The sequence below is a fragment of the Gasterosteus aculeatus genome, chromosome 2 (genome assembly GCF_964276395.1).
Source record: "Gasterosteus aculeatus chromosome 2, fGasAcu3.hap1.1, whole genome shotgun sequence".
Classification (NCBI taxonomy): Eukaryota; Metazoa; Chordata; class Actinopteri; order Perciformes; family Gasterosteidae; genus Gasterosteus; species Gasterosteus aculeatus.
The window spans coordinates 23,835,461-23,850,037 of NC_135689.1; the positions used below are offsets into that span (position 1 = coordinate 23,835,461).

A 14,577-nucleotide genomic window follows, 5' to 3' on the forward strand; every position below is an offset into this window, starting at 1 on the left:
AAAACCTTTGACACATTTTAAAAGATTAGGTAGAGGACATACAGTTGCTTACGGCCATACCTCTCTGGCTCCGCCTGATCTCGTCTGATCTCAGAAGCTAAGCAGAGTAGGGCCTGGTTAGTACTTGGATGGAACACCGCCTGGGAATCCCAGGTGCCGTAAGCTTTTTCATTTCTCTCTCTGGAAGAAATCGAGAAGGCCTTAGAAAGTGACTCCTTTTTCATTATCAAAACTCCAAAACCTTTGACACATTTTAAAAGATTAGGAAGAGGACATACAGTTGCTTACGGCCATACCTCTCTGGCTCCGCCTGATCTCGTCTGATCTCAGAAGCTAAGCAGAGTAGGGCCTGGTTAGTACTTGGATGGAAGACCGCCTGGGAATCCCAGGTGCTGTAAGCTTTTTCATTTCGATCTGTAAAAGACACAGAGAAGGCCTTAGAAAGTGACTCCATTTAATTGTCAAAACTACAAAACCTTTGACACATTTTAAAAGATTAGGTAGAGGACATACAGTTGCTTACGGCCATACCTCTCTGGCTCCGCCTGATCTCGTCTGATCTCAGAAGCTAAGCAGAGTAGGGCCTGGTTAGTACTTGGATGGAAGACCGCCTGGGAATCCCAGGTGCCGTAAGCTTTTTCATTTCTCTCTCTGGAAGAAATCGAGAAGGCATTAGAAAGTGACTCCTTTTTCATTATCTAAACTCCAAAACCTTTGACACATTTTAAAATATTAGGAAGAGGACATACAGTTGCTTACGGCCATACCTCTCTGGCTCTGCCTGATCTCGTCAGATCTCAGAAGCTAAGCAGAGTAGGGCCTGGTTAGTACTTGGATGGAAGACCGCCTGGGAATCCCAGGTGCTGTAAGCTTTTTCATTTCGATCTGTAAAAGACACAGAGAAGAACTTAGAAAGTGACTCCATTTCATTGTCAAAACTCCAAAACCTTTGACACATTTTAAAAGATTAGGTAGAGGACATACAGTTGCTTACGGCCATACCTCTCTGGCTCCGCCTGATCTCGTCTGATCTCAGAAGCTAAGCAGAGTAGGGCCTGGTTAGTACTTGGATGGAAGACCGCCTGGGAATCCCAGGTGCCGTAAGCTTTTTCATTTCTATCTGTAAAAGACACAGAGAACGCCTTAGAAAGTGACTCCATTTCATTGTCAAAACTACAAAACCTTTGACACATTTTAAAAGATTAGGTAGAGGACATACAGTTGCTTACGGCCATACCTCTCTGGCTCCGCCTGATCTCGTCAGATCTCAGAAGCTAAGCAGAGTAGGGCCTGGTTAGCACTTGGATGGAAGACCGCCTGGGAGTCCCAGGTGCCGTGTGCTTTTTCATTTCTCTCTCTGGAAGAAATCGAGAAGGCATTAGAAAGTGACTCCTTTTTCATTATCAAAACTCCAAAACCTTTGACACATTTTAAAAGATTAGGAAGAGGACATACAGTTGCTTATGGCCATACCTCTCTGGCTCCGCCTGATCTCGTCTGATCTCAGAAGCTAAGCAGAGTAGGGCCTGGTTAGTACTTGGATGGAAGACCGCCTGGGAATCCCATGTGCTGTAAGCTTTTTCATTTCGATCTGTAAAAGACACAGAGAAGGCCTTAGAAAGTGACTCCATTTAATTGTCAAAACTACAAAACCTTTGACACATTTTAAAAGATTAGGTAGAGGACATACAGTTGCTTACGGCCATACCTCTCTGGCTCCGCCTGATCTCGTCTGATCTCAGAAGCTAAGCAGAGTAGGGCCTGGTTAGTACTTGGATGGAAGACCGCCTGGGAATCCCAGGTGCCGTAAGCTTTTTCATTTCTCTCTCTGGAAGAAATCGAGAAGGCATTAGAAAGTGACTCCTTTTTCATTATCTAAACTCCAAAACCTTTGACACATTTTAAAATATTAGGAAGAGGACATACAGTTGCTTACGGCCATACCTCTCTGGCTCCGCCTGATCTCGTCTGATCTCAGAAGCTAAGCAGAGTAGGGCCTGGTTAGTACTTGGATGGAAGACCGCCTGGGAATCCCAGGTGCTGTAAGCTTTTTCATTTCGATCTGTAAAAGACACAGAGAAGGCCTTAGAAAGTGACTCCATTTAATTGTCAAAACTACAAAACCTTTGACACATTTTAAAAGATTAGGTAGAGGACATACAGTTGCTTACGGCCATACCTCTCTGGCTCCGCCTGATCTCGTCTGATCTCAGAAGCTAAGCAGAGTAGGGCCTGGTTAGTACTTGGATGGAAGACCGCCTGGGAATCCCAGGTGCCGTAAGCTTTTTCATTTCTCTCTCTGGAAGAAATCGAGAAGGCATTAGAAAGTGACTCCTTTTTCATTATCTAAACTCCAAAACCTTTGACACATTTTAAAATATTAGGAAGAGGACATACAGTTGCTTACGGCCATACCTCTCTGGCTCTGCCTGATCTCGTCAGATCTCAGAAGCTAAGCAGAGTAGGGCCTGGTTAGTACTTGGATGGAAGACCGCCTGGGAATCCCAGGTGCTGTAAGCTTTTTCATTTCGATCTGTAAAAGACACAGAGAAGAACTTAGAAAGTGACTCCATTTCATTGTCAAAACTCCAAAACCTTTGACACATTTTAAAAGATTAGGTAGAGGACATACAGTTGCTTACGGCCATACCTCTCTGGCTCCGCCTGATCTCGTCTGATCTCAGAAGCTAAGCAGAGTAGGGCCTGGTTAGTACTTGGATGGAAGACCGCCTGGGAATCCCAGGTGCCGTAAGCTTTTTCATTTCTATCTGTAAAAGACACAGAGAACGCCTTAGAAAGTGACTCCATTTCATTGTCAAAACTACAAAACCTTTGACACATTTTAAAAGATTAGGTAGAGGACATACAGTTGCTTACGGCCATACCTCTCTGGCTCCGCCTGATCTCGTCAGATCTCAGAAGCTAAGCAGAGTAGGGCCTGGTTAGCACTTGGATGGAAGACCGCCTGGGAGTCCCAGGTGCCGTGTGCTTTTTCATTTCTCTCTCTGGAAGAAATCGAGAAGGCATTAGAAAGTGACTCCTTTTTCATTATCAAAACTCCAAAACCTTTGACACATTTTAAAAGATTAGGAAGAGGACATACAGTTGCTTACGGCCATACCTCTCTGGCTCCGCCTGATCTCGTCTGATCTCAGAAGCTAAGCAGAGTAGGGCCTGGTTAGTACTTGGATGGAAGACCGCCTGGGAATCCCATGTGCTGTAAGCTTTTTCATTTCGATCTGTAAAAGACACAGAGAAGGCCTTAGAAAGTGACTCCATTTCATTGTCAAAACTACAAACCCTTTGACACATTTTAAAAGATTAGGTAGAGGACATACAGTTGCTTACGGCCATACCTCTCTGGCTCCGCCTGATCTCGTCTGATCTCAGAAGCTAAGCAGAGTAGGGCCTGGTTAGTACTTGGATGGAAGACCGCCTGGGAATCCCAGGTGCCGTAAGCTTTTTCATTTCTCTCTCTGGAAGAAATCGAGAAGGCATTAGAAAGTGACTCCTTTTTCATTATCAAAACTCCAAAACCTTTGACACATTTTAAAAGATTAGGAAGAGGACATACAGTTGCTTACGGCCATACCTCTCTGGCTCCGCCTGATCTCGCCTGATCTCAGAAGCTAAGCAGAGTAGGGCCTGGTTAGTACTTGGATGGAAGACCGCCTGGGAATCCCAGGTGCTGTAAGCTTTTTCATTTCGATCTGTAAAAGACACAGAGAAGGCCTTAGAAAGTGACTCCATTTAATTGTCAAAACTACAAAACCTTTGACACATTTTAAAAGATTAGGTAGAGGACATACAGTTGCTTACGGCCATACCTCTCTGGCTCCGCCTGATCTCGTCTGATCTCAGAAGCTAAGCAGAGTAGGGCCTGGTTAGTACTTGGATGGAAGACCGCCTGGGAATCCCAGGTGCCGTAAGCTTTTTCATTTCTCTCTCTGGAAGAAATCGAGAAGGCATTAGAAAGTGACTCCTTTTTCATTATCTAAACTCCAAAACCTTTGACACATTTTAAAATATTAGGAAGAGGACATACAGTTGCTTACGGCCATACCTCTCTGGCTCTGCCTGATCTCGTCAGATCTCAGAAGCTAAGCAGAGTAGGGCCTGGTTAGTACTTGGATGGAAGCCCGCCTGGGAATCCCAGGTGCCGTAAGCTTTTTCATTTCTATCTGTAAAAGACACAGAGAAGGCCTTAGAAAGTGACTCCATTTCATTGTCAAAACTCCAAAACCTTTGACACATTTTAAAAGATTAGGAAGAGGACATACAGTTGCTTACGGCCATACCTCTCTGGCTCCGCCTGATCTCGTCAGATCTCAGAAGCTAAGCAGAGTAGGGCCTGGTTAGTACTTGGATGGAAGACCGCCTGGGAATCCCATGTGCTGTAAGCTTTTTCATTTCGATCTGTAAAAGACACAGAGAAGGCCTTAGAAAGTGACTCCATTTCATTGTCAAAACTACAAAACCTTTGACACATTTTAAAAGATTAGGTAGAGGACATACAGTTGCTTACGGCCATACCTCTCTGGCTCCGCCTGATCTCGTCTGATCTCAGAAGCTAAGCAGAGTAGGGCCTGGTTAGTACTTGGATGGAAGACCGCCTGGGAATCCCAGGTGCCGTAAGCTTTTTCATTTCTCTCTCTGGAAGAAATCGAGAAGGCCTTAGAAAGTGACTCCTTTTTCATTATCAAAACTCCAAAACCTTTGACACATTTTAAAAGATTAGGAAGAGGACATACAGTTGCTTACGGCCATACCTCTCTGGCTCCGCCTGATCTCGTCAGATCTCAGAAGCTAAGCAGAGTAGGGCCTGGTTAGTACTTGGATGGAAGACCGCCTGGGAATCCCAGGTGCTGTAAGCTTTTTCATTTCGATCTGTAAAAGACACAGAGAAGGCCTTAGAAAGTGACTCCATTTAATTGTCAAAACTACAAACCCTTTGACACATTTTAAAAGATTAGGTAGAGGACATACAGTTGCTTACGGCCATACCTCTCTGGCTCCGCCTGATCTCGTCAGATCTCAGAAGCTAAGCAGAGTAGGGCCTGGTTAGTACTTGGATGGAAGCCCGCCTGGGAATCCCAGGTGCCGTAAGCTTTTTCATTTCTATCTGTAAAAGACACAGAGAAGGCCTTAGAAAGTGACTCCATTTCATTGTCAAAACTACAAAACCTTTGACACATTTTAAAAGATTAGGTAGAGGACATACAGTTGCTTACGGCCATACCTCTCTGGCTCCGCCTGATCTCGTCTGATCTCAGAAGCTAAGCAGAGTAGGGCCTGGTTAGTACTTGGATGGAACACCGCCTGGGAATCCCAGGTGCCGTAAGCTTTTTCATTTCTCTCTCTGGAAGAAATCGAGAAGGCCTTAGAAAGTGACTCCTTTTTCATTATCAAAACTCCAAAACCTTTGACACATTTTAAAAGATTAGGAAGAGGACATACAGTTGCTTACGGCCATACCTCTCTGGCTCCGCCTGATCTCGTCTGATCTCAGAAGCTAAGCAGAGTAGGGCCTGGTTAGTACTTGGATGGAAGACCGCCTGGGAATCCCAGGTGCTGTAAGCTTTTTCATTTCGATCTGTAAAAGACATAGAGAAGGCCTTAGAAAGTGACTCCATTTAATTGTCAAAACTACAAAACCTTTGACACATTTTAAAAGATTAGGTAGAGGACATACAGTTGCTTACGGCCATACCTCTCTGGCTCCGCCTGATCTCGTCTGATCTCAGAAGCTAAGCAGAGTAGGGCCTGGTTAGTACTTGGATGGAAGACCGCCTGGGAATCCCAGGTGCCGTAAGCTTTTTCATTTCTCTCTCTGGAAGAAATCGAGAAGGCATTAGAAAGTGACTCCTTTTTCATTATCTAAACTCCAAAACCTTTGACACATTTTAAAATATTAGGAAGAGGACATACAGTTGCTTACGGCCATACCTCTCTGGCTCTGCCTGATCTCGTCAGATCTCAGAAGCTAAGCAGAGTAGGGCCTGGTTAGTACTTGGATGGAAGACCGCCTGGGAATCCCAGGTGCTGTAAGCTTTTTCATTTCGATCTGTAAAAGACACAGAGAAGAACTTAGAAAGTGACTCCATTTCATTGTCAAAACTCCAAAACCTTTGACACATTTTAAAAGATTAGGTAGAGGACATACAGTTGCTTACGGCCATACCTCTCTGGCTCCGCCTGATCTCGTCTGATCTCAGAAGCTAAGCAGAGTAGGGCCTGGTTAGTACTTGGATGGAAGACCGCCTGGGAATCCCAGGTGCCGTAAGCTTTTTCATTTCTATCTGTAAAAGACACAGAGAACGCCTTAGAAAGTGACTCCATTTCATTGTCAAAACTACAAAACCTTTGACACATTTTAAAAGATTAGGTAGAGGACATACAGTTGCTTACGGCCATACCTCTCTGGCTCCGCCTGATCTCGTCAGATCTCAGAAGCTAAGCAGAGTAGGGCCTGGTTAGCACTTGGATGGAAGACCGCCTGGGAGTCCCAGGTGCCGTGTGCTTTTTCATTTCTCTCTCTGGAAGAAATCGAGAAGGCATTAGAAAGTGACTCCTTTTTCATTATCAAAACTCCAAAACCTTTGACACATTTTAAAAGATTAGGAAGAGGACATACAGTTGCTTATGGCCATACCTCTCTGGCTCCGCCTGATCTCGTCTGATCTCAGAAGCTAAGCAGAGTAGGGCCTGGTTAGTACTTGGATGGAAGACCGCCTGGGAATCCCATGTGCTGTAAGCTTTTTCATTTCGATCTGTAAAAGACACAGAGAAGGCCTTAGAAAGTGACTCCATTTAATTGTCAAAACTACAAAACCTTTGACACATTTTAAAAGATTAGGTAGAGGACATACAGTTGCTTACGGCCATACCTCTCTGGCTCCGCCTGATCTCGTCTGATCTCAGAAGCTAAGCAGAGTAGGGCCTGGTTAGTACTTGGATGGAAGACCGCCTGGGAATCCCAGGTGCCGTAAGCTTTTTCATTTCTCTCTCTGGAAGAAATCGAGAAGGCATTAGAAAGTGACTCCTTTTTCATTATCTAAACTCCAAAACCTTTGACACATTTTAAAATATTAGGAAGAGGACATACAGTTGCTTACGGCCATACCTCTCTGGCTCCGCCTGATCTCGTCTGATCTCAGAAGCTAAGCAGAGTAGGGCCTGGTTAGTACTTGGATGGAAGACCGCCTGGGAATCCCAGGTGCTGTAAGCTTTTTCATTTCGATCTGTAAAAGACACAGAGAAGGCCTTAGAAAGTGACTCCATTTAATTGTCAAAACTACAAAACCTTTGACACATTTTAAAAGATTAGGTAGAGGACATACAGTTGCTTACGGCCATACCTCTCTGGCTCCGCCTGATCTCGTCTGATCTCAGAAGCTAAGCAGAGTAGGGCCTGGTTAGTACTTGGATGGAAGACCGCCTGGGAATCCCAGGTGCCGTAAGCTTTTTCATTTCTCTCTCTGGAAGAAATCGAGAAGGCATTAGAAAGTGACTCCTTTTTCATTATCTAAACTCCAAAACCTTTGACACATTTTAAAATATTAGGAAGAGGACATACAGTTGCTTACGGCCATACCTCTCTGGCTCTGCCTGATCTCGTCAGATCTCAGAAGCTAAGCAGAGTAGGGCCTGGTTAGTACTTGGATGGAAGACCGCCTGGGAATCCCAGGTGCTGTAAGCTTTTTCATTTCGATCTGTAAAAGACACAGAGAAGAACTTAGAAAGTGACTCCATTTCATTGTCAAAACTCCAAAACCTTTGACACATTTTAAAAGATTAGGTAGAGGACATACAGTTGCTTACGGCCATACCTCTCTGGCTCCGCCTGATCTCGTCTGATCTCAGAAGCTAAGCAGAGTAGGGCCTGGTTAGTACTTGGATGGAAGACCGCCTGGGAATCCCAGGTGCCGTAAGCTTTTTCATTTCTATCTGTAAAAGACACAGAGAACGCCTTAGAAAGTGACTCCATTTCATTGTCAAAACTACAAAACCTTTGACACATTTTAAAAGATTAGGTAGAGGACATACAGTTGCTTACGGCCATACCTCTCTGGCTCCGCCTGATCTCGTCAGATCTCAGAAGCTAAGCAGAGTAGGGCCTGGTTAGCACTTGGATGGAAGACCGCCTGGGAGTCCCAGGTGCCGTGTGCTTTTTCATTTCTCTCTCTGGAAGAAATCGAGAAGGCATTAGAAAGTGACTCCTTTTTCATTATCAAAACTCCAAAACCTTTGACACATTTTAAAAGATTAGGAAGAGGACATACAGTTGCTTACGGCCATACCTCTCTGGCTCCGCCTGATCTCGTCTGATCTCAGAAGCTAAGCAGAGTAGGGCCTGGTTAGTACTTGGATGGAAGACCGCCTGGGAATCCCATGTGCTGTAAGCTTTTTCATTTCGATCTGTAAAAGACACAGAGAAGGCCTTAGAAAGTGACTCCATTTCATTGTCAAAACTACAAACCCTTTGACACATTTTAAAAGATTAGGTAGAGGACATACAGTTGCTTACGGCCATACCTCTCTGGCTCCGCCTGATCTCGTCTGATCTCAGAAGCTAAGCAGAGTAGGGCCTGGTTAGTACTTGGATGGAAGACCGCCTGGGAATCCCAGGTGCCGTAAGCTTTTTCATTTCTCTCTCTGGAAGAAATCGAGAAGGCCTTAGAAAGTGACTCCTTTTTCATTATCAAAACTCCAAAACCTTTGACACATTTTAAAAGATTAGGAAGAGGACATACAGTTGCTTACGGCCATACCTCTCTGGCTCCGCCTGATCTCGCCTGATCTCAGAAGCTAAGCAGAGTAGGGCCTGGTTAGTACTTGGATGGAAGACCGCCTGGGAATCCCAGGTGCTGTAAGCTTTTTCATTTCGATCTGTAAAAGACACAGAGAAGGCCTTAGAAAGTGACTCCATTTAATTGTCAAAACTACAAAACCTTTGACACATTTTAAAAGATTAGGTAGAGGACATACAGTTGCTTACGGCCATACCTCTCTGGCTCCGCCTGATCTCGTCTGATCTCAGAAGCTAAGCAGAGTAGGGCCTGGTTAGTACTTGGATGGAAGACCGCCTGGGAATCCCAGGTGCCGTAAGCTTTTTCATTTCTCTCTCTGGAAGAAATCGAGAAGGCATTAGAAAGTGACTCCTTTTTCATTATCTAAACTCCAAAACCTTTGACACATTTTAAAAGATTAGGAAGAGGACATACAGTTGCTTACGGCCATACCTCTCTGGCTCCGCCTGATCTCGTCTGATCTCAGAAGCTAAGCAGAGTAGGGCCTGGTTAGTACTTGGATGGAAGACCGCCTGGGAATCCCAGGTGCTGTAAGCTTTTTCATTTCGATCTGTAAAAGACACAGAGAAGGCCTTAGAAAGTGACTCCATTTAATTGTCAAAACTACAAAACCTTTGACACATTTTAAAAGATTAGGTAGAGGACATACAGTTGCTTACGGCCATACCTCTCTGGCTCCGCCTGATCTCGTCTGATCTCAGAAGCTAAGCAGAGTAGGGCCTGGTTAGTACTTGGATGGAAGACCGCCTGGGAATCCCAGGTGCCGTAAGCTTTTTCATTTCTCTCTCTGGAAGAAATCGAGAAGGCATTAGAAAGTGACTCCTTTTTCATTATCTAAACTCCAAAACCTTTGACACATTTTAAAATATTAGGAAGAGGACATACAGTTGCTTACGGCCATACCTCTCTGGCTCTGCCTGATCTCGTCAGATCTCAGAAGCTAAGCAGAGTAGGGCCTGGTTAGTACTTGGATGGAAGACCGCCTGGGAATCCCAGGTGCTGTAAGCTTTTTCATTTCGATCTGTAAAAGACACAGAGAAGAACTTAGAAAGTGACTCCATTTCATTGTCAAAACTCCAAAACCTTTGACACATTTTAAAAGATTAGGTAGAGGACATACAGTTGCTTACGGCCATACCTCTCTGGCTCCGCCTGATCTCGTCTGATCTCAGAAGCTAAGCAGAGTAGGGCCTGGTTAGTACTTGGATGGAAGACCGCCTGGGAATCCCAGGTGCCGTAAGCTTTTTCATTTCTATCTGTAAAAGACACAGAGAACGCCTTAGAAAGTGACTCCATTTCATTGTCAAAACTACAAAACCTTTGACACATTTTAAAAGATTAGGTAGAGGACATACAGTTGCTTACGGCCATACCTCTCTGGCTCCGCCTGATCTCGTCAGATCTCAGAAGCTAAGCAGAGTAGGGCCTGGTTAGCACTTGGATGGAAGACCGCCTGGGAGTCCCAGGTGCCGTGTGCTTTTTCATTTCTCTCTCTGGAAGAAATCGAGAAGGCATTAGAAAGTGACTCCTTTTTCATTATCTAAACTCCAAAACCTTTGACACATTTTAAAATATTAGGAAGAGGGCATACAGTTGCTTACGGCCATACCTCTCTGGCTCCGCCTGATCTCGTCTGATCTCAGAAGCTAAGCAGAGTAGGGCCTGGTTAGTACTTGGATGGAAGACCGCCTGGGAATCCCAGGTGCTGTAAGCTTTTTCATTTCGATCTGTAAAAGACACAGAGAAGGCCTTAGAAAGTGACTCCATTTAATTGTCAAAACTACAAAACCTTTGACACATTTTAAAAGATTAGGTAGAGGACATACAGTTGCTTACGGCCATACCTCTCTGGCTCCGCCTGATCTCGTCTGATCTCAGAAGCTAAGCAGAGTAGGGCCTGGTTAGTACTTGGATGGAAGACCGCCTGGGAATCCCAGGTGCCGTAAGCTTTTTCATTTCTCTCTCTGGAAGAAATCGAGAAGGCATTAGAAAGTGACTCCTTTTTCATTATCTAAACTCCAAAACCTTTGACACATTTTAAAATATTAGGAAGAGGACATACAGTTGCTTACGGCCATACCTCTCTGGCTCTGCCTGATCTCGTCAGATCTCAGAAGCTAAGCAGAGTAGGGCCTGGTTAGTACTTGGATGGAAGACCGCCTGGGAATCCCAGGTGCTGTAAGCTTTTTCATTTCGATCTGTAAAAGACACAGAGAAGAACTTAGAAAGTGACTCCATTTCATTGTCAAAACTCCAAAACCTTTGACACATTTTAAAAGATTAGGTAGAGGACATACAGTTGCTTACGGCCATACCTCTCTGGCTCCGCCTGATCTCGTCTGATCTCAGAAGCTAAGCAGAGTAGGGCCTGGTTAGTACTTGGATGGAAGACCGCCTGGGAATCCCAGGTGCCGTAAGCTTTTTCATTTCTATCTGTAAAAGACACAGAGAACGCCTTAGAAAGTGACTCCATTTCATTGTCAAAACTACAAAACCTTTGACACATTTTAAAAGATTAGGTAGAGGACATACAGTTGCTTACGGCCATACCTCTCTGGCTCCGCCTGATCTCGTCAGATCTCAGAAGCTAAGCAGAGTAGGGCCTGGTTAGCACTTGGATGGAAGACCGCCTGGGAGTCCCAGGTGCCGTGTGCTTTTTCATTTCTCTCTCTGGAAGAAATCGAGAAGGCATTAGAAAGTGACTCCTTTTTCATTATCAAAACTCCAAAACCTTTGACACATTTTAAAAGATTAGGAAGAGGACATACAGTTGCTTACGGCCATACCTCTCTGGCTCCGCCTGATCTCGTCTGATCTCAGAAGCTAAGCAGAGTAGGGCCTGGTTAGTACTTGGATGGAAGACCGCCTGGGAATCCCATGTGCTGTAAGCTTTTTCATTTCGATCTGTAAAAGACACAGAGAAGGCCTTAGAAAGTGACTCCATTTCATTGTCAAAACTACAAACCCTTTGACACATTTTAAAAGATTAGGTAGAGGACATACAGTTGCTTACGGCCATACCTCTCTGGCTCCGCCTGATCTCGTCTGATCTCAGAAGCTAAGCAGAGTAGGGCCTGGTTAGTACTTGGATGGAAGACCGCCTGGGAATCCCAGGTGCCGTAAGCTTTTTCATTTCTCTCTCTGGAAGAAATCGAGAAGGCATTAGAAAGTGACTCCTTTTTCATTATCAAAACTCCAAAACCTTTGACACATTTTAAAAGATTAGGAAGAGGACATACAGTTGCTTACGGCCATACCTCTCTGGCTCCGCCTGATCTCGCCTGATCTCAGAAGCTAAGCAGAGTAGGGCCTGGTTAGTACTTGGATGGAAGACCGCCTGGGAATCCCAGGTGCTGTAAGCTTTTTCATTTCGATCTGTAAAAGACACAGAGAAGGCCTTAGAAAGTGACTCCATTTAATTGTCAAAACTACAAAACCTTTGACACATTTTAAAAGATTAGGTAGAGGACATACAGTTGCTTACGGCCATACCTCTCTGGCTCCGCCTGATCTCGTCTGATCTCAGAAGCTAAGCAGAGTAGGGCCTGGTTAGTACTTGGATGGAAGACCGCCTGGGAATCCCAGGTGCCGTAAGCTTTTTCATTTCTCTCTCTGGAAGAAATCGAGAAGGCATTAGAAAGTGACTCCTTTTTCATTATCTAAACTCCAAAACCTTTGACACATTTTAAAATATTAGGAAGAGGACATACAGTTGCTTACGGCCATACCTCTCTGGCTCTGCCTGATCTCGTCAGATCTCAGAAGCTAAGCAGAGTAGGGCCTGGTTAGTACTTGGATGGAAGCCCGCCTGGGAATCCCAGGTGCCGTAAGCTTTTTCATTTCTATCTGTAAAAGACACAGAGAAGGCCTTAGAAAGTGACTCCATTTCATTGTCAAAACTCCAAAACCTTTGACACATTTTAAAAGATTAGGAAGAGGACATACAGTTGCTTACGGCCATACCTCTCTGGCTCCGCCTGATCTCGTCAGATCTCAGAAGCTAAGCAGAGTAGGGCCTGGTTAGTACTTGGATGGAAGACCGCCTGGGAATCCCATGTGCTGTAAGCTTTTTCATTTCGATCTGTAAAAGACACAGAGAAGGCCTTAGAAAGTGACTCCATTTCATTGTCAAAACTACAAAACCTTTGACACATTTTAAAAGATTAGGTAGAGGACATACAGTTGCTTACGGCCATACCTCTCTGGCTCCGCCTGATCTCGTCTGATCTCAGAAGCTAAGCAGAGTAGGGCCTGGTTAGTACTTGGATGGAAGACCGCCTGGGAATCCCAGGTGCCGTAAGCTTTTTCATTTCTCTCTCTGGAAGAAATCGAGAAGGCCTTAGAAAGTGACTCCTTTTTCATTATCAAAACTCCAAAACCTTTGACACATTTTAAAAGATTAGGAAGAGGACATACAGTTGCTTACGGCCATACCTCTCTGGCTCCGCCTGATCTCGTCAGATCTCAGAAGCTAAGCAGAGTAGGGCCTGGTTAGTACTTGGATGGAAGACCGCCTGGGAATCCCAGGTGCTGTAAGCTTTTTCATTTCGATCTGTAAAAGACACAGAGAAGGCCTTAGAAAGTGACTCCATTTAATTGTCAAAACTACAAACCCTTTGACACATTTTAAAAGATTAGGTAGAGGACATACAGTTGCTTACGGCCATACCTCTCTGGCTCCGCCTGATCTCGTCAGATCTCAGAAGCTAAGCAGAGTAGGGCCTGGTTAGTACTTGGATGGAAGCCCGCCTGGGAATCCCAGGTGCCGTAAGCTTTTTCATTTCTATCTGTAAAAGACACAGAGAAGGCCTTAGAAAGTGACTCCATTTCATTGTCAAAACTACAAAACCTTTGACACATTTTAAAAGATTAGGTAGAGGACATACAGTTGCTTACGGCCATACCTCTCTGGCTCCGCCTGATCTCGTCTGATCTCAGAAGCTAAGCAGAGTAGGGCCTGGTTAGTACTTGGATGGAACACCGCCTGGGAATCCCAGGTGCCGTAAGCTTTTTCATTTCTCTCTCTGGAAGAAATCGAGAAGGCCTTAGAAAGTGACTCCTTTTTCATTATCAAAACTCCAAAACCTTTGACACATTTTAAAAGATTAGGAAGAGGACATACAGTTGCTTACGGCCATACCTCTCTGGCTCCGCCTGATCTCGTCTGATCTCAGAAGCTAAGCAGAGTAGGGCCTGGTTAGTACTTGGATGGAAGACCGCCTGGGAATCCCAGGTGCTGTAAGCTTTTTCATTTCGATCTGTAAAAGACATAGAGAAGGCCTTAGAAAGTGACTCCATTTAATTGTCAAAACTACAAAACCTTTGACACATTTTAAAAGATTAGGTAGAGGACATACAGTTGCTTACGGCCATACCTCTCTGGCTCCGCCTGATCTCGTCTGATCTCAGAAGCTAAGCAGAGTAGGGCCTGGTTAGTACTTGGATGGAAGACCGCCTGGGAATCCCAGGTGCCGTAAGCTTTTTCATTTCTCTCTCTGGAAGAAATCGAGAAGGCATTAGAAAGTGACTCCTTTTTCATTATCTAAACTCCAAAACCTTTGACACATTTTAAAATATTAGGAAGAGGACATACAGTTGCTTACGGCCATACCTCTCTGGCTCTGCCTGATCTCGTCAGATCTCAGAAGCTAAGCAGAGTAGGGCCTGGTTAGTACTTGGATGGAAGACCGCCTGGGAATCCCAGGTGCTGTAAGCTTTTTCATTTCGATCTGTAAAAGACACAGAGAAGAACTTAGAAAGTGACTCC

The 14,577-nt window shown here is 44.7% G+C and overlaps 62 non-coding genes across 62 annotated transcripts; all 62 read left to right on the plus strand.

The window, feature by feature from the left end:
- Positions 1–46: 46 nt before the first annotated feature.
- Positions 47–165, plus strand: LOC144397794 (5S ribosomal RNA). The gene has a single exon (XR_013459941.1). It is a non-coding gene; the product is annotated as a 5S ribosomal RNA (ribosomal RNA).
- A 117-nt stretch (positions 166–282) lies between these two features.
- On the plus strand, positions 283–401 carry LOC144396873 (5S ribosomal RNA). The gene has a single exon (XR_013459019.1). It is a non-coding gene; the product is annotated as a 5S ribosomal RNA (ribosomal RNA).
- Positions 402–517: 116 nt separating this feature from the next.
- On the plus strand, positions 518–636 carry LOC144404816 (5S ribosomal RNA). The gene has a single exon (XR_013466758.1). It is a non-coding gene; the product is annotated as a 5S ribosomal RNA (ribosomal RNA).
- Positions 637–753: 117 nt separating this feature from the next.
- On the plus strand, positions 754–872 carry LOC144397620 (5S ribosomal RNA). Its single transcript, XR_013459766.1, has one exon. It is a non-coding gene; the product is annotated as a 5S ribosomal RNA (ribosomal RNA).
- Positions 873–988: 116 nt separating this feature from the next.
- On the plus strand, positions 989–1,107 carry LOC144404817 (5S ribosomal RNA). Its single transcript, XR_013466759.1, has one exon. It is a non-coding gene; the product is annotated as a 5S ribosomal RNA (ribosomal RNA).
- Positions 1,108–1,223: 116 nt separating this feature from the next.
- Positions 1,224–1,342, plus strand: LOC144399334 (5S ribosomal RNA). Its single transcript, XR_013461479.1, has one exon. It is a non-coding gene; the product is annotated as a 5S ribosomal RNA (ribosomal RNA).
- Positions 1,343–1,459: 117 nt separating this feature from the next.
- LOC144399433 (5S ribosomal RNA) lies at positions 1,460–1,578 on the plus strand. The gene has a single exon (XR_013461578.1). It is a non-coding gene; the product is annotated as a 5S ribosomal RNA (ribosomal RNA).
- A 116-nt stretch (positions 1,579–1,694) lies between these two features.
- On the plus strand, positions 1,695–1,813 carry LOC144404818 (5S ribosomal RNA). Its single transcript, XR_013466760.1, has one exon. It is a non-coding gene; the product is annotated as a 5S ribosomal RNA (ribosomal RNA).
- Positions 1,814–1,930: 117 nt separating this feature from the next.
- LOC144396874 (5S ribosomal RNA) lies at positions 1,931–2,049 on the plus strand. Its single transcript, XR_013459020.1, has one exon. It is a non-coding gene; the product is annotated as a 5S ribosomal RNA (ribosomal RNA).
- A 116-nt stretch (positions 2,050–2,165) lies between these two features.
- Positions 2,166–2,284, plus strand: LOC144404819 (5S ribosomal RNA). The gene has a single exon (XR_013466761.1). It is a non-coding gene; the product is annotated as a 5S ribosomal RNA (ribosomal RNA).
- A 117-nt stretch (positions 2,285–2,401) lies between these two features.
- On the plus strand, positions 2,402–2,520 carry LOC144397621 (5S ribosomal RNA). The gene has a single exon (XR_013459767.1). It is a non-coding gene; the product is annotated as a 5S ribosomal RNA (ribosomal RNA).
- Positions 2,521–2,636: 116 nt separating this feature from the next.
- Positions 2,637–2,755, plus strand: LOC144404820 (5S ribosomal RNA). Its single transcript, XR_013466762.1, has one exon. It is a non-coding gene; the product is annotated as a 5S ribosomal RNA (ribosomal RNA).
- Positions 2,756–2,871: 116 nt separating this feature from the next.
- LOC144399335 (5S ribosomal RNA) lies at positions 2,872–2,990 on the plus strand. Its single transcript, XR_013461480.1, has one exon. It is a non-coding gene; the product is annotated as a 5S ribosomal RNA (ribosomal RNA).
- A 117-nt stretch (positions 2,991–3,107) lies between these two features.
- Positions 3,108–3,226, plus strand: LOC144399111 (5S ribosomal RNA). Its single transcript, XR_013461256.1, has one exon. It is a non-coding gene; the product is annotated as a 5S ribosomal RNA (ribosomal RNA).
- Positions 3,227–3,342: 116 nt separating this feature from the next.
- On the plus strand, positions 3,343–3,461 carry LOC144404821 (5S ribosomal RNA). The gene has a single exon (XR_013466763.1). It is a non-coding gene; the product is annotated as a 5S ribosomal RNA (ribosomal RNA).
- A 117-nt stretch (positions 3,462–3,578) lies between these two features.
- On the plus strand, positions 3,579–3,697 carry LOC144398754 (5S ribosomal RNA). Its single transcript, XR_013460901.1, has one exon. It is a non-coding gene; the product is annotated as a 5S ribosomal RNA (ribosomal RNA).
- A 116-nt stretch (positions 3,698–3,813) lies between these two features.
- On the plus strand, positions 3,814–3,932 carry LOC144404822 (5S ribosomal RNA). The gene has a single exon (XR_013466764.1). It is a non-coding gene; the product is annotated as a 5S ribosomal RNA (ribosomal RNA).
- Positions 3,933–4,049: 117 nt separating this feature from the next.
- LOC144398840 (5S ribosomal RNA) lies at positions 4,050–4,168 on the plus strand. The gene has a single exon (XR_013460987.1). It is a non-coding gene; the product is annotated as a 5S ribosomal RNA (ribosomal RNA).
- A 116-nt stretch (positions 4,169–4,284) lies between these two features.
- Positions 4,285–4,403, plus strand: LOC144399038 (5S ribosomal RNA). The gene has a single exon (XR_013461183.1). It is a non-coding gene; the product is annotated as a 5S ribosomal RNA (ribosomal RNA).
- A 116-nt stretch (positions 4,404–4,519) lies between these two features.
- Positions 4,520–4,638, plus strand: LOC144404823 (5S ribosomal RNA). Its single transcript, XR_013466765.1, has one exon. It is a non-coding gene; the product is annotated as a 5S ribosomal RNA (ribosomal RNA).
- Positions 4,639–4,755: 117 nt separating this feature from the next.
- LOC144390422 (5S ribosomal RNA) lies at positions 4,756–4,874 on the plus strand. The gene has a single exon (XR_013454460.1). It is a non-coding gene; the product is annotated as a 5S ribosomal RNA (ribosomal RNA).
- Positions 4,875–4,990: 116 nt separating this feature from the next.
- Positions 4,991–5,109, plus strand: LOC144397735 (5S ribosomal RNA). Its single transcript, XR_013459882.1, has one exon. It is a non-coding gene; the product is annotated as a 5S ribosomal RNA (ribosomal RNA).
- A 116-nt stretch (positions 5,110–5,225) lies between these two features.
- On the plus strand, positions 5,226–5,344 carry LOC144397795 (5S ribosomal RNA). The gene has a single exon (XR_013459942.1). It is a non-coding gene; the product is annotated as a 5S ribosomal RNA (ribosomal RNA).
- Positions 5,345–5,461: 117 nt separating this feature from the next.
- LOC144396876 (5S ribosomal RNA) lies at positions 5,462–5,580 on the plus strand. The gene has a single exon (XR_013459022.1). It is a non-coding gene; the product is annotated as a 5S ribosomal RNA (ribosomal RNA).
- Positions 5,581–5,696: 116 nt separating this feature from the next.
- Positions 5,697–5,815, plus strand: LOC144404825 (5S ribosomal RNA). The gene has a single exon (XR_013466767.1). It is a non-coding gene; the product is annotated as a 5S ribosomal RNA (ribosomal RNA).
- Positions 5,816–5,932: 117 nt separating this feature from the next.
- On the plus strand, positions 5,933–6,051 carry LOC144397623 (5S ribosomal RNA). Its single transcript, XR_013459769.1, has one exon. It is a non-coding gene; the product is annotated as a 5S ribosomal RNA (ribosomal RNA).
- Positions 6,052–6,167: 116 nt separating this feature from the next.
- Positions 6,168–6,286, plus strand: LOC144404826 (5S ribosomal RNA). Its single transcript, XR_013466768.1, has one exon. It is a non-coding gene; the product is annotated as a 5S ribosomal RNA (ribosomal RNA).
- Positions 6,287–6,402: 116 nt separating this feature from the next.
- On the plus strand, positions 6,403–6,521 carry LOC144399336 (5S ribosomal RNA). The gene has a single exon (XR_013461481.1). It is a non-coding gene; the product is annotated as a 5S ribosomal RNA (ribosomal RNA).
- A 117-nt stretch (positions 6,522–6,638) lies between these two features.
- Positions 6,639–6,757, plus strand: LOC144399434 (5S ribosomal RNA). Its single transcript, XR_013461579.1, has one exon. It is a non-coding gene; the product is annotated as a 5S ribosomal RNA (ribosomal RNA).
- Positions 6,758–6,873: 116 nt separating this feature from the next.
- Positions 6,874–6,992, plus strand: LOC144404827 (5S ribosomal RNA). Its single transcript, XR_013466769.1, has one exon. It is a non-coding gene; the product is annotated as a 5S ribosomal RNA (ribosomal RNA).
- A 117-nt stretch (positions 6,993–7,109) lies between these two features.
- LOC144396877 (5S ribosomal RNA) lies at positions 7,110–7,228 on the plus strand. Its single transcript, XR_013459023.1, has one exon. It is a non-coding gene; the product is annotated as a 5S ribosomal RNA (ribosomal RNA).
- Positions 7,229–7,344: 116 nt separating this feature from the next.
- LOC144404828 (5S ribosomal RNA) lies at positions 7,345–7,463 on the plus strand. Its single transcript, XR_013466770.1, has one exon. It is a non-coding gene; the product is annotated as a 5S ribosomal RNA (ribosomal RNA).
- Positions 7,464–7,580: 117 nt separating this feature from the next.
- LOC144397624 (5S ribosomal RNA) lies at positions 7,581–7,699 on the plus strand. The gene has a single exon (XR_013459770.1). It is a non-coding gene; the product is annotated as a 5S ribosomal RNA (ribosomal RNA).
- A 116-nt stretch (positions 7,700–7,815) lies between these two features.
- LOC144404829 (5S ribosomal RNA) lies at positions 7,816–7,934 on the plus strand. The gene has a single exon (XR_013466771.1). It is a non-coding gene; the product is annotated as a 5S ribosomal RNA (ribosomal RNA).
- A 116-nt stretch (positions 7,935–8,050) lies between these two features.
- LOC144399338 (5S ribosomal RNA) lies at positions 8,051–8,169 on the plus strand. The gene has a single exon (XR_013461483.1). It is a non-coding gene; the product is annotated as a 5S ribosomal RNA (ribosomal RNA).
- A 117-nt stretch (positions 8,170–8,286) lies between these two features.
- LOC144399112 (5S ribosomal RNA) lies at positions 8,287–8,405 on the plus strand. Its single transcript, XR_013461257.1, has one exon. It is a non-coding gene; the product is annotated as a 5S ribosomal RNA (ribosomal RNA).
- Positions 8,406–8,521: 116 nt separating this feature from the next.
- Positions 8,522–8,640, plus strand: LOC144404830 (5S ribosomal RNA). The gene has a single exon (XR_013466772.1). It is a non-coding gene; the product is annotated as a 5S ribosomal RNA (ribosomal RNA).
- A 117-nt stretch (positions 8,641–8,757) lies between these two features.
- LOC144398755 (5S ribosomal RNA) lies at positions 8,758–8,876 on the plus strand. Its single transcript, XR_013460902.1, has one exon. It is a non-coding gene; the product is annotated as a 5S ribosomal RNA (ribosomal RNA).
- Positions 8,877–8,992: 116 nt separating this feature from the next.
- LOC144404831 (5S ribosomal RNA) lies at positions 8,993–9,111 on the plus strand. The gene has a single exon (XR_013466773.1). It is a non-coding gene; the product is annotated as a 5S ribosomal RNA (ribosomal RNA).
- A 117-nt stretch (positions 9,112–9,228) lies between these two features.
- Positions 9,229–9,347, plus strand: LOC144396878 (5S ribosomal RNA). Its single transcript, XR_013459024.1, has one exon. It is a non-coding gene; the product is annotated as a 5S ribosomal RNA (ribosomal RNA).
- Positions 9,348–9,463: 116 nt separating this feature from the next.
- On the plus strand, positions 9,464–9,582 carry LOC144404832 (5S ribosomal RNA). The gene has a single exon (XR_013466774.1). It is a non-coding gene; the product is annotated as a 5S ribosomal RNA (ribosomal RNA).
- Positions 9,583–9,699: 117 nt separating this feature from the next.
- On the plus strand, positions 9,700–9,818 carry LOC144397625 (5S ribosomal RNA). The gene has a single exon (XR_013459771.1). It is a non-coding gene; the product is annotated as a 5S ribosomal RNA (ribosomal RNA).
- A 116-nt stretch (positions 9,819–9,934) lies between these two features.
- Positions 9,935–10,053, plus strand: LOC144404833 (5S ribosomal RNA). The gene has a single exon (XR_013466775.1). It is a non-coding gene; the product is annotated as a 5S ribosomal RNA (ribosomal RNA).
- Positions 10,054–10,169: 116 nt separating this feature from the next.
- LOC144399339 (5S ribosomal RNA) lies at positions 10,170–10,288 on the plus strand. The gene has a single exon (XR_013461484.1). It is a non-coding gene; the product is annotated as a 5S ribosomal RNA (ribosomal RNA).
- Positions 10,289–10,405: 117 nt separating this feature from the next.
- On the plus strand, positions 10,406–10,524 carry LOC144396879 (5S ribosomal RNA). Its single transcript, XR_013459025.1, has one exon. It is a non-coding gene; the product is annotated as a 5S ribosomal RNA (ribosomal RNA).
- Positions 10,525–10,640: 116 nt separating this feature from the next.
- On the plus strand, positions 10,641–10,759 carry LOC144404834 (5S ribosomal RNA). The gene has a single exon (XR_013466776.1). It is a non-coding gene; the product is annotated as a 5S ribosomal RNA (ribosomal RNA).
- A 117-nt stretch (positions 10,760–10,876) lies between these two features.
- LOC144397626 (5S ribosomal RNA) lies at positions 10,877–10,995 on the plus strand. The gene has a single exon (XR_013459772.1). It is a non-coding gene; the product is annotated as a 5S ribosomal RNA (ribosomal RNA).
- A 116-nt stretch (positions 10,996–11,111) lies between these two features.
- Positions 11,112–11,230, plus strand: LOC144404836 (5S ribosomal RNA). Its single transcript, XR_013466778.1, has one exon. It is a non-coding gene; the product is annotated as a 5S ribosomal RNA (ribosomal RNA).
- Positions 11,231–11,346: 116 nt separating this feature from the next.
- LOC144399340 (5S ribosomal RNA) lies at positions 11,347–11,465 on the plus strand. The gene has a single exon (XR_013461485.1). It is a non-coding gene; the product is annotated as a 5S ribosomal RNA (ribosomal RNA).
- A 117-nt stretch (positions 11,466–11,582) lies between these two features.
- Positions 11,583–11,701, plus strand: LOC144399113 (5S ribosomal RNA). Its single transcript, XR_013461258.1, has one exon. It is a non-coding gene; the product is annotated as a 5S ribosomal RNA (ribosomal RNA).
- A 116-nt stretch (positions 11,702–11,817) lies between these two features.
- Positions 11,818–11,936, plus strand: LOC144404837 (5S ribosomal RNA). Its single transcript, XR_013466779.1, has one exon. It is a non-coding gene; the product is annotated as a 5S ribosomal RNA (ribosomal RNA).
- Positions 11,937–12,053: 117 nt separating this feature from the next.
- Positions 12,054–12,172, plus strand: LOC144398757 (5S ribosomal RNA). Its single transcript, XR_013460904.1, has one exon. It is a non-coding gene; the product is annotated as a 5S ribosomal RNA (ribosomal RNA).
- A 116-nt stretch (positions 12,173–12,288) lies between these two features.
- On the plus strand, positions 12,289–12,407 carry LOC144404838 (5S ribosomal RNA). Its single transcript, XR_013466780.1, has one exon. It is a non-coding gene; the product is annotated as a 5S ribosomal RNA (ribosomal RNA).
- Positions 12,408–12,524: 117 nt separating this feature from the next.
- On the plus strand, positions 12,525–12,643 carry LOC144398841 (5S ribosomal RNA). Its single transcript, XR_013460988.1, has one exon. It is a non-coding gene; the product is annotated as a 5S ribosomal RNA (ribosomal RNA).
- A 116-nt stretch (positions 12,644–12,759) lies between these two features.
- On the plus strand, positions 12,760–12,878 carry LOC144399039 (5S ribosomal RNA). The gene has a single exon (XR_013461184.1). It is a non-coding gene; the product is annotated as a 5S ribosomal RNA (ribosomal RNA).
- A 116-nt stretch (positions 12,879–12,994) lies between these two features.
- LOC144404839 (5S ribosomal RNA) lies at positions 12,995–13,113 on the plus strand. Its single transcript, XR_013466781.1, has one exon. It is a non-coding gene; the product is annotated as a 5S ribosomal RNA (ribosomal RNA).
- Positions 13,114–13,230: 117 nt separating this feature from the next.
- LOC144390423 (5S ribosomal RNA) lies at positions 13,231–13,349 on the plus strand. The gene has a single exon (XR_013454461.1). It is a non-coding gene; the product is annotated as a 5S ribosomal RNA (ribosomal RNA).
- A 116-nt stretch (positions 13,350–13,465) lies between these two features.
- Positions 13,466–13,584, plus strand: LOC144397736 (5S ribosomal RNA). The gene has a single exon (XR_013459883.1). It is a non-coding gene; the product is annotated as a 5S ribosomal RNA (ribosomal RNA).
- A 116-nt stretch (positions 13,585–13,700) lies between these two features.
- Positions 13,701–13,819, plus strand: LOC144397796 (5S ribosomal RNA). Its single transcript, XR_013459943.1, has one exon. It is a non-coding gene; the product is annotated as a 5S ribosomal RNA (ribosomal RNA).
- Positions 13,820–13,936: 117 nt separating this feature from the next.
- Positions 13,937–14,055, plus strand: LOC144396880 (5S ribosomal RNA). The gene has a single exon (XR_013459026.1). It is a non-coding gene; the product is annotated as a 5S ribosomal RNA (ribosomal RNA).
- A 116-nt stretch (positions 14,056–14,171) lies between these two features.
- Positions 14,172–14,290, plus strand: LOC144404840 (5S ribosomal RNA). The gene has a single exon (XR_013466782.1). It is a non-coding gene; the product is annotated as a 5S ribosomal RNA (ribosomal RNA).
- Positions 14,291–14,407: 117 nt separating this feature from the next.
- On the plus strand, positions 14,408–14,526 carry LOC144397627 (5S ribosomal RNA). Its single transcript, XR_013459773.1, has one exon. It is a non-coding gene; the product is annotated as a 5S ribosomal RNA (ribosomal RNA).
- The last annotated feature ends 51 nt before the right edge of the window (positions 14,527–14,577 follow it).